This window comes from Salmo salar, unplaced genomic scaffold (assembly GCF_905237065.1).
Source record: "Salmo salar unplaced genomic scaffold, Ssal_v3.1, whole genome shotgun sequence".
Lineage (NCBI taxonomy): Eukaryota > Metazoa > Chordata > Actinopteri > Salmoniformes > Salmonidae > Salmo > Salmo salar.
Genome location: NW_025547234.1, coordinates 1 through 15625, shown reverse-complemented (window position 1 = coordinate 15625; position 15625 = coordinate 1). Strand labels below are relative to the sequence as shown.

Here is a 15625-nt window from a genome sequence, read left to right as displayed (position 1 = left end):
GAACACTCTCTCTCCCCCACCTTGTATTTGTCAACTTCTCTCTGTATTTTGACAGACATGCTGGTGTGCTGCTCAAGCTTCCTCAGTCTGTCCTGCCATGCAAACAGGAACTCCTCAAACACGTAGGTCTTACTCCTGCAAAACACACACACACACACTGTTTATTCAACCTCTCAGCCAGCGAAGACAAATGACAATATCAAATCTTACCCCAAATGTTCCCTGACACCTATCTGATGTCAGACTCCTAACCTGAATGTGATCCAGTCCTCCTTGGCCTTCTCCTGGAAGCCCTCCTGCCAGTCCTCATACAGAGACCACATCTGTCCGTGCTCCTCCATGTCTCTGATGGTCTCCTCCGCCAGGGAGAAGTTAGGAGCCTCCAGCTCAAAGTGACGACAGTCCTCACTGAGAAGAGACACTCATTAGGACACAGAAAACTGAAGGATTGAAAGTACAGTTGACTTGCTGTGCATGTGTGTGTATAACCTACAGCAGGCGTGTGTGTGTGTGTGTGTGTATAACCTACAGCAGGCATGTGTGTGTGTGTGTGTGTGTGTGTATAACCTACAGCAGGCGAGTGCGTGTGTGTGTGTGTATAACCTACAGCAGGCGAGTGTGTGTGTGTGTGTATAACCTACAGCAGGCGTAGTGTGTGTGTGTGTATAACTACAGCAGGCGAGTGTGTGTGTGTGTGTGTATAACCTACAGCAGGCGAGTGCGTGTGTGTGTATAACCTACAGCAGGCGAGTGCGTGTGTGTGTATAACCTACAGCAGGCGAGTGCGTGTGTGTGTATAACCTACAGCAGCGAGTGCGTGTGTGTGTATAACCTACAGCAGGCGAAGTGCGTGTGTGTGTGTATAACCTACAGCAGGCGTGTGTGTGTGTGTGTGTGTGTGTGTGTGTGTGTGTGTGTGTGTGTATAACCTACAGCAGGCGAAGTGCGTGTGTGTGTGTGTGTGTGTGTGTGTATAACCTACAGCAGGCGTGTGCGTGTGTGTGTATAACCCACAGCAGGCGTGTGTGTGTGTATAACCTACAGCAGGCGTGTGTGTGTGTGTGTGTGTGTGTGTGTGTGTATATAACCTACAGCAGGTGTGTGTGTGTGTGTGTGTGTATAACCTACAGCAGTTGTGTGTGTGTGTGTGTGTGTGTGTGTGTGTGTGTGTATAACCTACAGCAGGTGTGTGTGTGTGTGTATATAACCTACAGCAGGTGTGTGTGTGTGTGTGTGTGTGTGTGTGTGTGTGTGTGTGTGTGTATAACCTACAGCAGGCGTGTGTGTGTGTGTGTGTGTGTATGTGTGTATAACCTACAGCAGGCATGTGTGTGTGTGTGTGTGTGTGTGTATAACCTACAGCAGGCGAGTGTGTGTGTGTGTGTGTATAACCTACAGCAGGCGAGTGCGTGTGTGTGTATAACCTACAGCAGGCGTGAAGTGCGTGTGTGTGTATAACCTACAGCAGGCGAGTGCGTGTGTGTGTGTATAACCTACAGCAGGCGAGTGCGTGTGTGTGTATAACCTACAGCAGGCGAGTGCGTGTGTGTGTTATAACCTACAGCAGGCGTGTGTGTGTGTGTGTGTGTGTGTGTGTGTGTGTGTGTGTGTGTGTGTGATAACCTACAGCAGGCGAAGTGCGTGTGTGTGTGTGTGTGTGTATAACCTACAGCAGGCGTGTGCGTGTGTGTGTATAACCTACAGCAGGCGTGTGTGTGTGTATAACCTACAGCAGGCGTGTGTGTGTGTGTGTGTGTGTGTGTGTGTGTGTGTGTGAGTGAGTGTGTGTGTGTGTGTGTGTGTGTATAACCTACAGCAGGTGTGTGTGTGTGTGTGTGTGTGTTGGCCATAACCTACAGCAGGTGTGTGTGTGTGTGTGTGTGTGTGTGTGTGTGTGTGTGTGTGTGTGATAACCTACAGCAGGTGTGTGTGTGTATGTATATAACCTACAGCAGGTGTGTGTGTGTGTGTGTGTGTGTGTGTGTGTGTGTGTGTGTGTGTGTGTGTGTGTGTGTGTGTGTGTGTTATAACCTACAGCAGGCGTGTGTGTGTGTGTGTGTATGTGTGTATAACTTACACCAGGCGTTGTGTGTGTGTGTGTGTGTGTGTGTGTGTGTGTATAACCTACAGCAGGCGTGTGTGTGTGTATAACCTACAGCAGGCATGTGTGTGTGTGTGTGTGTGTGTGTGTGTGTGTGTGTGTGTGTGTGTGTGTGTGTGTGTGTGTGTGTGTATAACCTACAGCAGGCGACGTGTGTGTGTGTGTGTGTGTGTGTGTGTGTGTGTGTGTGTGTGTGTGTGTGTGTGTGTGTGTGTGTATAACCTACAGCAGGTGTGTGTGTGTGTGTGTGTGTGTGTGTGTGTATAACCTACAGCAGGCGTGTGCGTGTGTATAACCTACAGCAGGCGTGTGTGTGTGTGTGTGTGTATATAACCTACAGCAGGTGTGTGTGTGTGTGTGTGTGTGTGTGTGTGTGTGTGTGTGTGTGTGTGTGTGTGTGTGTGTGTATAACCTACAGCAGGTGTGTGTGTGTGTGTATATAACCTACAGCAGGTGTGTGTGTGTGTGTGTGTGTGTGTGTGTGTGTGTGTGTGTTGTATAACCTACAGCAGGCGTGTGTGTGTGTGTGTGTGTATGTGTGTATAACTTACACCAGCGTGTGTGTGTGTGTGTGTGTGTGTGTATAACCTACAGCAGGCGTGTGTGTGTGTATAACCTACAGCAGGCATGTGTGTGTGTGTGTGTGTGTGTGTGTGTGTGTGTGTGTGTGTGTGTGTGTGTGTGTGTGTGTGTGTGTATAACCTACAGCAGGCGCGTGTGTGTGTGTGTGTGTGTGTGTGTGTGTGTGTGTGTGTGTGTGTGTGTGTGTGTGTGTGTGTGTGTGTGTGTGTGTGTGTGTGTGTATAACCTACAGCAGGCGCGTGTGTGTGTGTGTGTGTGTGTGTGTGTGTGTGTGTGTGTGTGTGTGTGTGTGTGTGTGTGTGTGTGTGTGTGTGTGTGTGTGTGTGTGTGGGTATAACCTACAGCAGGCGTGTGCGTGTGACCTCCAGCTCCTGGAACTCCTGTCTCTTGTCTCTGATGGTTTGGACAGAGGCCAGCAGGGCTGCCTGGTCTCCCGTCTCTATGACCTCGTCTCTGGGCTTCAGCTGGTCCCAGCGAGCCCTGAACCTGTCCAGCTCCAGCCTGTAGGCCTGGACACGACTCTCAGCATTACTACGCATCACCTCCACCTACAGGAGAGGGAGAAACCAGGGAGAAATGAGAGAAGGAGCATCTGTGTTTTTGTCCAAGCGTGTTTGCAAAAGTGTACGTATGCGTTCTCTCGTGTGTGTGTGTGCGTGCGTGCGTGCGTGCGTGTGTGTGTGTGTACCTGCTCTTTGATCATCAGCTGGTGGCTCTCCATCATCAGCTCTAGTTTGTCCCACTTGGCCCTGAGGGAGGACAGAGAATCCACACCGCCTCCTGCTACGGCCCTCAGCAGACGGTTCTTCTCCTGCGCCGCCTGGAACTGGAGCAGGATCTACACAACATCACACAAACATTACAGCAACACTCAGACAACGCTACAAATCTGGGGTCTCGATATATGGAACATCACACAAACATTACAGCAACACTCAGACAACGCTACAAATCTGGGGTCTCGATATATGGAACATCACACAAACATTACAGCAACACTCAGACAACGCTACAAATCTGGGGTCTCGATATATGGAACATCACACAAACATTACAGCAACACTCAGACAACGCTACAAATCTGGGGTCTCGATATATGGAACATCACACAAACATTACAGCAACACTCAGACAACGCTACAAATCTGGGGTCTCGATATATGGAACATCACACAGACAGAGCAAAGCTCAGGCAACTATAAAGAGCTGTGGTAGAAGTGATTGAATATTAACGGTCATGATATTAAAAGGAAACCAGATCAAAGTATGAAAAATGACGGTTGCTTCTACACTGATACAGTTTGATCATAAAGTTACTGGTCCCCTCCCCCATGTCAAACACTAGGATTCATTATTAAGGGGACAAGGTGACATCACCTTAACTTTCATTTTAATACACCAATGTTAGCACGATATACTCTTACCTTATTTAAATAAGTACCGCCTTGTAACCAACATCGGAGAAGGCGTGTTTGTGTTTGCAGAGAGGCGCGGTTTATATAGCTACTCTACTGATGCCAAAATTTGACTGTAGGGTGTCAGCAAATCTAATTAAAACTTGACCCTATTCATCTATGGCAACGATACGTCTATGTTTCCCTTTCATCTGTGTCAGCTAGTTACTGGCTAGATAGGTGTTCAGCCAGCATGGAATAAAAGGCGGGAATGGGTCGTTCAAAACTCAGGTCAACACATCGGTCAGTGCTGCTGTGAACCGCATCACGTGAGACAGGCCAAACAGGATATGTATTTTTTTTGTTTTTGATATCATTGGTGCAATTTCAATGTTGTTTGAGCTGCTTTGTGTACCACCAAATTAGATTGAGATGATTTTTCTGCAACACTGGTCACAGCATCCAAATGACTTGACACACAATAGGTGTTTCAAAATTCATAAATATAAGCTCCCCGCCCACTCAGCCTGTCATTTCAAAATTCCTGGTACTTAGCCAAGAGAGAAAAGTACTTTTCAGAATGACTGTTCAGGACCTTTAAGTAATGTTGAGTCCCTCAGAGTGAGTTTCTTACGTCTGGTTTGCAGGCCTGTATCTGGCTGTGTCTGGCATTGGCCTCTCCTATCTCATCAATACTCTCTGGACGAGAGGACAACGTCTCCATGGCCTCAGTCACAAAACTGTCTATGTCTAGGGTATGGCCTGGAGGGGGAGAGGAAAGTAAAGAACAAAGACAAGAAAATGAAACAGAAGGATTGTGAAAGGGGAAGAGGGAAACATGTCACATATGAACTAAAGTGTCTTAAAGCCCCTGCACAAAAGACACATCAACAATCACTGGGAGATTTGCATATATACATTTGAGTTAAACGCATATATTTCAAGTGAGGATCCAGGCTTCACCTTGTATGGACTTTCTGAGGGACATCAGCAGGGCGTCAAACAGTCTCTGGATGAGGTCATCAATCACAGCCTTCACTGGCTCACAGTTCACTGAGATACAGTCAACCTTCTCCAGACTGAAAGAGACAAAACGGTTTTATCACGACTGCAACAGTCTGATCAATAGAAGCTATGTGGCCTGTGGGAGGCTGTGTACCTGGGCAGGCGTTCTGACTCCTTCCCTCTGGCCTTCAAGGCCTTGAAGTTCCTCTCCCAGTCCTGGACAGACGATAGCTGCTTCTCCACCAACACCTCCATGTCAACCTGGCCCAGCACCACCCACTCCTACAGAGAGAACACAAAGATAGATATACGCTAGTATAGATCACACATCTCAGGGATTCAGAGTACAGATATACGCTAGGATAGATCACACATCTCAGAGATTCAGAGTACAGATATACGCTAGGATAGATCACATCTCAGAGATTCAGAGTGCAGATATACGGTAGGATAGATAACACATCTCAGAGATTCAGAGTACAGATATACGCTAGGATAGATCACATCTCAGAGATTCAGAGTGCAGATATACACTAGGATAGATCACACATCTCAGAGATTCAGAGTGCAGATATACACTAGGATAGATCACACATCTCAGAGATTCAGAGTGCAGACATATACACAGATATACACTGAGTGTACAAAATATGCTCTTTCCATGACAGCCTGACCAGGTGAATCCAGGTGAAAGCTATGACCCCTTATTAATGTTACTTGTTAAATCCTCTTCAATCAGTGTAGATGTTGGGAGGTGACAGGTTAAAGAAGGATTTTTAAGCCTTGAGACAATGGAGACATGGATTGTGTATGTGTGTCATTCAGAGGGTGAATGGACAAAATATTTAAGTGCCTTTGAACAGGGTATGGTAGTAGGTTCCAGGCACACCGGTTTGAGTCAAGAACTGCAACGCTGCTGGGTTTTTCACTCTCAACAGTTTCCCGTGTGTATGAAGAATGGTCCACCACCCAAAGGACATCCAGCCAACATGACACAACTGTGGGAAGCATTGGAGTCAACATGGACCAGCATCCCTGTGGAACACATTCAACACCTTGTAGAGTCCATGTCCAACGAATTGAGGCTGTTCTGAGGGGAAAAGGGACTGGCAACTCAATATTAGGAAGGTGTTCTTAATGTTTTGAAAACTCACTGTACATTACAGACATATACAGACAGACATTACAAACATTATACACACAGATAGACATTATACACACAGATACAGACATTATATACACAAACAAACATGATATATACAGACAGACATTACAAACATTATATACACAGATAGACATTAGACATTCTAGAGACAGATAGACAGAGACATTATGTATACAGACAGACATGATATACACAGACAATTATTACAGACATTCTAGAGACAGATAGACATTAGAGACATTATATACACAGATAGACATGATATACACAGACAATTATTAGACATTATATACACAGACAGACATTAGAGACATTATATACACAGATAGACATGATATACACAGACAGACATTATATACACAGATAGACATTAGAGACATTATATACACAGATAGACATGATATACACAGACAATTATTACAGACATTATATACACAGACAGACATTATATACACAGACAGACATTAGAGACATTATATACACAGACAGACATTATATACACAGACAGATATTACAGACATTATATACACAGACAGACATGCTATACACAGACAATTATTACAGACATTATAGAGACAGATAGACATTACAGACATTATATACACAGACAGACAGACATTATATACACAGACAGACATTATATACACAGACAGACATTACAGACATTATAGAGACAGACAGACATTACAGACATTATATACACAGACAGACATTATACAGTGAGTGAAAAAAGTATTTGATCCCCTGCTGATTTTATACATTTGCCCACTGACAAAGACATGATCAGTCTATAATTTTAATGGTAGGTTTATTTGAACAGTGAGAGACAGAATAACAACCAAAAATCCAGAAAAACGCATGTCAAAAATGTTATAAATTGATTTGCATTTTAATGAGGGAAAAAGTATTTGACCCCTCTGCATAACATGACTTAGTACTTGGTGGCAAAACCCTTGCTGGCAATCACAGAGGTCAGACGTTTCTTGTAGTTGGCCACCAGGTTTGCACACATCTCAGGAGGGATTTTGTCCCACTCCTCTTTGCAGATCTTCTCCAAGTCATTAAGGTTTCGAGGCTGACGTTTGGCAACTCGAACCTTCAGCTCCCTCCACAGATTTTTTATGGGATTAAGGTCTGGAGACTGGCTAGGCCACTCCAGGACCTTAATGTGCTTCTTCTTGAGCCACTCCTTTGTTGCCTTGGCCGTGTGTTTTGGGTCATTGTCATGCTGGAATACCCATCCACGACCCATTTTCAATGCCCTGGCTGAGGGACCGAGGTTCTCACCCAAGATTTCACGGTACATGACCCCGTCTATCGTCCCTTTGATGCGGTGAAGTTGTCCTGTCCCCTTAGCAGAAAAACACCCCCTTAGCATAATGTTTCCACCTCCATGTTTGACGGTGGGGATGGTGTTCTTGGGGTCATAGGCATCATTCCTCCTCCCTCCAAACACGGCGAGTTGAGTTGATGCCAAAGAGCTCAATTTTGATCTCATCTGACCACAACACTTTCACCCAGTTGTCCTCTGAATCATTCAGATGTTCATTGGCAAACTTCAGACGGGCATGTAGATGTGCTTTCTTGAGCAGGGGGGACCTTGCAGGCGCTGCAGGATTTCAGTCCTTCACGGCGTAGTGTGTTACCAATTGTTTTCTTGGTGACTATGGTGCCAGCTGCCTTGAGATCATTGACAAGATCCTCCCGTGTAGTTCTGGGCTGATTCCTCACCGTTCTCATGATCATTGCAACTCCACGAGGTGAGATCTTGCATGGAGCCCCAGGCCGAGGGAGATTGACAGTTCTTTTGTATCTCTTCCATTTGGGAATAATCGCACCAACTGTTGTCACCTTCTCACCAAGCTGCTTGGCGATGGTCTTGTAGCACATTCCAGCCTTGTGTACGTCTACAATCTTGTCCCTGACATCCTTGGACAGCTCTTTGGTCTTGGCCATGGTGGAGAGTTTGGAATCTGATTGATTGCTTCTGTGGACAGGTGTCTTTTATACAGGTAACAAACTGAGATTAGGAGCACTCCCTTTAAGAGTGTGCTCCTAATCTCAGCTCGTTACCTGTATAAAAGACACCTGGGAGCCAGAAATCTTTCTGATTGAGAGGGGGTCAAATACTTATTTCCCTCATTAAAATGCAAATCAATTTATAACATTTTTGACATGCGTTTTTCTGATGTTATTCTGTCTCTCACTGTTCAAATAAACCTACCATTAAAATGATAGACTGATCATTTCTTTGTCAGTGGGCAAACGTACAAAATCATCAGGGGATCAAATACTTTTTTCCCCCACTGTATACACAGACAGACATTACAGACATTATATACATAGACAGATATTACAGACATTATATACACAGACAGACATTATATACACAGACAGACATTATATACACAGACAGACATTATATACACAGACAGACATTATATACACAGACAGACATTACAGACATTATATACACAGACAGACATTACAGACATTATATACACAGACAGACATTATATACACAGACAGATATTACAGACATTATATACACAGACATTATATACATAGATAGACGTGGTTCAGGTGGAGATTGGTTGGACTTTCATTTGGCTTGACTTGGGTCTTCATCACATAAAGCCATTCAGTCAGTTTATGTTTGTGTCTAATCTGGACCACATGTGGGCGTGTTGGTTGAGTTTCTGTGCGGGATGTGACAGAAACTGTGGTGTACCACATTACATTCCTGAGTTGTAGAAAAGGCAGAAGAAAGCTTTGCTTTTGGGGACAGGGGGTTTCCCTCCTAAAACCACAAGACGCATGAAAGGAAACTGAAAAGACTACCACTACCACTAAAAGGGAAATTAAACCCAGTGTCAAAATAAAACCATGCCAGAAATACAACAATTACCCAAAATTTATTCAAATAATGGAGGTATTCTTTTTAAAAGACAGAATCCTGGTACATTAGTTAATGACAGATATTCCAACAGAGTCAACCACTGAGCAACACTCTTTAACACACATACACACCTTAAACTTGTCCTGAACGCCCAGCAGCCGGCTGAAGAGGTCCTCTGCTTTGCTGAAGATGGTAAGGAAGCCTGATGCGTTCCTGTCAATCATGACGCTGAAGATGAGCTCCTCCCCCTGGGCGCTGACTCCTTTGAACTGGTTGGGGATAGAGATGAACCTCTTCATCTCTCTGAAGTACTTGGCCCTCACCTCCTCAAACGGAGGACGGAACTGAAGACGACCCTGCCTACAGATGGGGGCGACAGCAGAGCAGAGCTGGGCTTATATGTTTTACTATTTTACAATGCAGTATTATATTACAGTAGGAGAGAGACAGAGAGAGACAAAAAGTGAGACAGAGACAGACTGAGACAGAAAGCGAGACAGAGACAAAGAGAGAGACAGAGAGAAAAAGACAGAGAGAGACAGAGACAAAGAGACAGAGACAAAGAGACAGAGAGAGAGAGACAGAGAGAGAGAGACAGAGACAAAGACAGAGAGAGAGACAGAGAGAGAGCGAGACAGAGACAAAGAGAGAGAGACAGAGAGAGAAAGACAGAGAGAGAGACAGAGACAAAGAGAGAGAGACAGAGACAAAGAGACAGAGAGAGAGAGCGAGACAGAGACAAAGAGAGAGTGCCACTGACTTGAAAGTGAGGTCTATGTGTATCTCAGGCAGGTTCTTGTTGAGAGCCTCCAGTCCAGTCTGGTACTGATGTTCCAGAGCCTTGTAGAGCTGGTGGTTCCAGTGCTGTCTCCAGGCCTTCATCTCCCCTGACCTGAACCCCTACATCCCCAAACACACAACCTCAACATCAAATAGCAGACAGGAGTAAAGACTTTCTAACCACACATACCCTCATCACTGTCCGGCTGTGTGGTCCAGTGCTGCAAGGAAAGACCTAGTTAAGCTGCAGCTGGCCCAGAACAGAGCATCACGTCTTGCTCTTCATTGTAATCAGAGGGCTGATATAAATACTATGCATGCCAGTCTCTCTTGGCTCAGAGTTGAGGAGAGACTGACTGCATCACTTGTTATTTTTACAAGAAACAATCATGTGTTGAAATCCCAAATTGTTTGCATATTAAACTTACACACACACACACTTACCTCACCAGACATGCCACCAGGGTCTTTTCAAATTGTTTGCATAGTCAACTTACACACACACACTTACCTCACCAGACATGCCACCAGGGGTCTTTTCATAGTTCCCAAATCCAGAACAAATTCAAAAAAACGTACAGTATTATATAGAGCCATTATTGCATGGAACTTCCTTCCATCTCATATTACTCAAATAAACAGCAAACCTGGTTTCAAAAAACAGATAAAGCAACACCTCACGTCACAACGCCTCTCTCCTATTTGACCTAGATAGTTGGTGTGTATGGATTGATATGTAGGCTACGTGTGTGCCTTTTTAAACATGTATGTAGTTCTGTCCTTGAGATGTTCTTGTCTAATGATGTTCTGTATTATGTCATTCTGTATTATGTCATTCTGTATTATGTTTCATGTTTTGTGTGGACCCCAGGAAGTGTAGCTGCTGCTTTTGCAACAGCTAATGGGAACCCTAATAAAATACCAAATACTAAGCACTGACCTTTATAACTCTTACCCTAATCTCAGCCCTCTAGCCAGACTCCCTACTCTCTACCATTCTCTGTGGTTACCTGTGCCTCCAGTGTGGCGAACCCGGTGCGTAGCTCCTGTAAGCCGTCCTTCCAGCGCTGCTGGTGCCTCAGCAGGTCCACAGTCATCAGGGCCACCACCTTCTCAGTGAAGTCTGTGTGCCACTTCCTAAGTTTCCGGTTCTCAGTGGAGAGTCTCTCTGCGGCAGACTGGAGTTTTCCAATGTACACCTCCAGCTCTTTGGGGTTATCCCAGGTGATCTGCAGCTTCCCCGCCAGACTCCCGGGATTGGGACCGTGGATTCTGCTGCATCGGGAAAAGGGACAGGATCAGGATATTTGGAATGGTATAACTTAAAGCATTCAGTTGGGGAGATGGTGGTAACAGATCCATAAGCCTATGGATGAGTCAGTACCTTGATGACCTGCTCAAAGGCCAGGGCATAGCTGAGCATCATGGGTCTCTGAGAGGAGATCATCTGCTGGTCGATGGTGTTGTAGAAATGGGCCACCTGCCATTGACAAACACAGTCACATCTCAACACAAATAAAATACAGGACGTGGGTCCATGTAAAACAGAGTGTGTGTGTGTGTGTGAGTGTGCGTGTGTGTCCTTGCCTGTTTGAGGATGATGGCCTGTCTGTAGAACTTGTCTGCGGTGTTGGCAGCCTGCTGGATCTTGGCTGGGATGGGGAAGCCAAGGGCTGACAGCTGTCTAACCTCCCTCAGCAGAGTTACCAGACGGTCAGAGTACTGGATCTTCAGCTTCCCATCTATATGGTCCAGCTCCATCACACGGTTACTGGCCTGAAGACTGGAGGGAGGGAGAACACTGGGTTTATTATACAGTATTAATACACAATGGATGGACTGATTGGAGGAGGGAGGGAGGGAGTTTATTATACAGTATTAATACACAATGGATGGACTGATTGGAGGAGGGAGGGAGGGAGTTTATTATACAGTATTAATACACAATGGATGGACTGATTGGAGGAGGGAGGGAGGGAGGGAGGGAGGGAGGGAGGGAGGGAGGGAGGGAGGGAGGGAGGGAGGGAGGAGGGAGGGAGGGAGGGAGGGAGGGAGGGAGGAGGGAGGGAGGGAGGGAGGGAGGGAGGGAGGGAGGGAGGGAGGGAGTTTATTATACAATACACAATGGATTGACTGATTGACAGACAAATTGCTGTATGGTTCTCAGCTGACCTGATGCCAGACTTGGGGTCAGAGAGGCCAGAGAGGATGTCTCTGGACCAGTCATCAAACTGTTCCTGTTCGTGAGGCCCGTGAGAACCTCCAGCAGGTCGTCACAGAGCCGCAGGAACGAGTGGAACCCTGACAGGTCTGACAGCAGAGCCTGCGCTATCTTGATGGAGTCCTCCACCTCAGGTACAAACAGTCAGCCGATCAATCAACACACACTGTGCTCTCACACTCACACACACACACACACACACACACACACACACACACACACACACACACACACACACACACACACACACAGAGAGAAAGAGACAAACTGCACACACACCTTATGGAGAAGCTGGCGGACCCATACAATGTTGTTGACGACCTCAGGGAGATTCCGGCCAGCCAGGGGGCCGGACTTTTCTCCCGGGGCGCCATGGCAACGACCCTCAAAGTCTGTCCGCAGCACTGGGAGGGGTCAAAGGTCAATTCAGGATTAGGGCATGAGGGGTGACATTACAAACAACATTATGACATACAGTCTCTGTGAAGTACTGAACTCCTACTGACCCTTGATGTATTCCAGTAGTCTGGCCAGCAGAGTCTCTCTCTCTGGCTGCAGCTCCTTGCTGACGTTGGGTCGTCTGATCAGCTCCTTGTGCTTCTGAAACACCTGCAGCAGCTGCATACACAAGTTCAATGAATTAATAATGAGGTCAGCTTTTTCAAAACAATGAAATTCAACATCATGTAACTAGACAAGTGATGTTCTGACCTGCTGTGGGTTGTCCTGTACATCTGCGATGTAGGCCTTCAGTCTGCCTGCCACCTCCTGCTCTGCTGGGGCGATGGCTCGCTCAAACTGGGCTACTGCCGCCCTCCACAGAGGCTACAGCAGAGAGAGAGATATCAACCAGCTCAGGTAACTCTGTAAACATTAAAGCTTCTAATATGTAGTTCTGTCATTTTACAAACTCTCTTTCTTTCAATTCAATTTAAGGGGCTTTATTGGCATGGGAAGCATATGTTTACATTGCCAAAGCAAGTGAAGTAGATCATATACAAAAGTTAAATAAACAATACAAAAATGAACAGCAAAATAAATCTCAATTTCACTTTCAATTCATATGTTCACATTGCCAAAGCAAGTCATATTATGTATATACACAGTGTTGTATATACTGTATACTGTTGTATATACTGACCCCAATATTTAACTTGGACTTATTACTCACATTACTGAAATGGTTGTTCCACTTCAGATGCATTAGGTTGTCTCATATCTCCGGTCACAACTTGCAGACTTGTTTACGCTGCTGTGCGTTTTTGTTGCCGATCTTACTTTGATACCTGACGGTTTTTTACTTTTTCATTACCGTATATTTTTACTTTTTCCCTCACTCAACTTTTTTCATTCATCCCCGGAGGTTTTATCTGGACATGGTTCGTCAGGACTTCAAACAGCCGAAGCTAAGTAACATTAACATGATGCCTTCTAATTGCAGTCGTTGTACTTATAATATACAGGAGAACGATCGCCTTACGGCAAGGATAGCTGTGCTGCAAGCCCAGCTTCAGACGCGATCGTTAGGCAAGGGTAATTTCAGTGTAGGAAAGGATGAAACAGCGTCTGTGCCACCAGTAAGTACAGATAGTAACGTTAGTATAAACCCCCTCGCACGGTCCCCGCGGCCGGACATCTTTCTCATGGCTTCTGGAGGAAACGCTGTAGGAATGCTCAACCGGTGTCGCTTATTCAGCCGACAGAAACTTTCAACCGGTTCTCCCCATTAAGCGAGTCGGAGTCGGAGGCCGAGACTTCTCTGGTCTCTACTCCTCCCGTTGTGGGGTCTGAGACGCCACTGGCTCCCACCATTAGCTCTGACAAATTGAAAACCCTAGTCATTGGCGACTCCATTACCCGCAGTATTAGACTTAAAACTAATCATCCAGCGATCATACACTGTTTACCAGGGGGCAGGGCTACCGACGTTAAGGCTAATCTAAAGACGGTGCTGGCTAAAGCTAAAACTGGCGAGTGTAGAGAGTATAGAGATATTGTTATCCACGTCGGCACCAACGATGTTAGGATGAAACAGTCAGAGGTCACCAAGCGCAACATAGCTTCAGCGTGTAAATCAGCTAGAAAGATGTGTCGGCATCGATTAATTGTCTCTGGCCCCCTCCCAGTTAGGGGAGTGATGAGCTCTACAGCAGAGTCTCACAACTCAATCGCTGGTTGAAAACTGTTTTCTGCCCCTCCCAAAAGATAGAATTTGTAGATAATTGGCCCTCTTTCTGGGACTCACCCACAAACAGGACCAAGCCTGGCCTGTTGAGGAGTGACGGACTCCATCCTAGCTGGAGGGGTGCTCTCATCTTATCTACGAACATAGACAGGGCTCTAACTCCCTCTAGCTCCACAATGAAATAGGGTGCAGGCCAGGCAGCAGGCTGTTAGCCAGCCTGCCAGCTTAGTGGAGTCTGCCACTAGCACAGTCAGTGTAGTCAGCTCAGCTTCCCCATTGAGACCGTGTCTGTGCCTCGATCTAGGTTGGGCAAAAATTAAAAATGGCGGTGTTCGCTTTAGCAATCTCACTAGTATAAAGACCTCCTCCATTCCTGCCATTATTGAAAGAGATTGTGATACCTCACATCTCAAAAATTGGGTTACTTAATGTTAGATCCCTCACTTCCAAGGCAGTTATAGTCAATGAACTAATCACTGATAATAATCTTGATGTGATTGGCCTGACTGAAACATGGCTTAAGCCTGATGAATTTACTGTGTTAAATGAGGCCTCACCCCCAGGTTACATTAGTGACCATACCCCCGTGCATCCGGCAAAGGCGGAGGTGTTGCTAACATTTACGATAGCAAATTTCAATTTACAAAAAAAAAACAACAATGACGTTTTCGTCTTTTGAGCTTCTAGTCATGAAATCTATGCAGCCTACTCACTCACTTTTATAGCTACTGTTTATAGGCCTCCTGGGCCATATGCAGTGTTCCTCACTGAGTTCCCTGAATTCCTATCGGATCTTGTAGTCATAGCAGATAATATTCTAATTTTTGGTGACTTTAACATTCACATGGAAAAGTCCACAGACCCACATCCAAAAAGGCTTTCGGAGCCATCATCGACTCAGTGGGTTTTGTCCAACATGTCTCTGGACCTACTCACTGCCACAGTCATACTCTGGACCTAGTTTTGTCCCATGGAATAAATGTTGTGGATCTAAATGTTTTCCTCATAATCCTGGACTATCGGACCACCATTTTATTACGTTTGCAATTGCAACAAATAATCTGCTCAGACCCCAACCAAGGAGCATTAAAAGTCGTGCTATAAATTCTCAGACAACCCAAAGATTCCTTGATGCCCTTCCAGACTGCCTCTGCCTACCCAAGGACGTCAGAGGACAAAAATCAGTTAACCACCTAACCGAGGAACTCAATTTAACCTTGCGCAATACCCTAGATGCAGTTGCACCCTAAAAACTAAAAACATCTGTCATAAGAAACTAGCTCCCTGGTATAC

At 45.6% G+C, this 15625-nt stretch overlaps 1 pseudogene; it reads right to left on the bottom strand.

Moving 5' to 3' along the window:
* Window positions 1–20: 20 nt before the first annotated feature.
* On the bottom strand, window positions 21–12972 carry LOC106593918 (cytoplasmic dynein 2 heavy chain 1-like; annotated as a pseudogene).
* Window positions 12973–15625: the final 2653 nt, after the last annotated feature.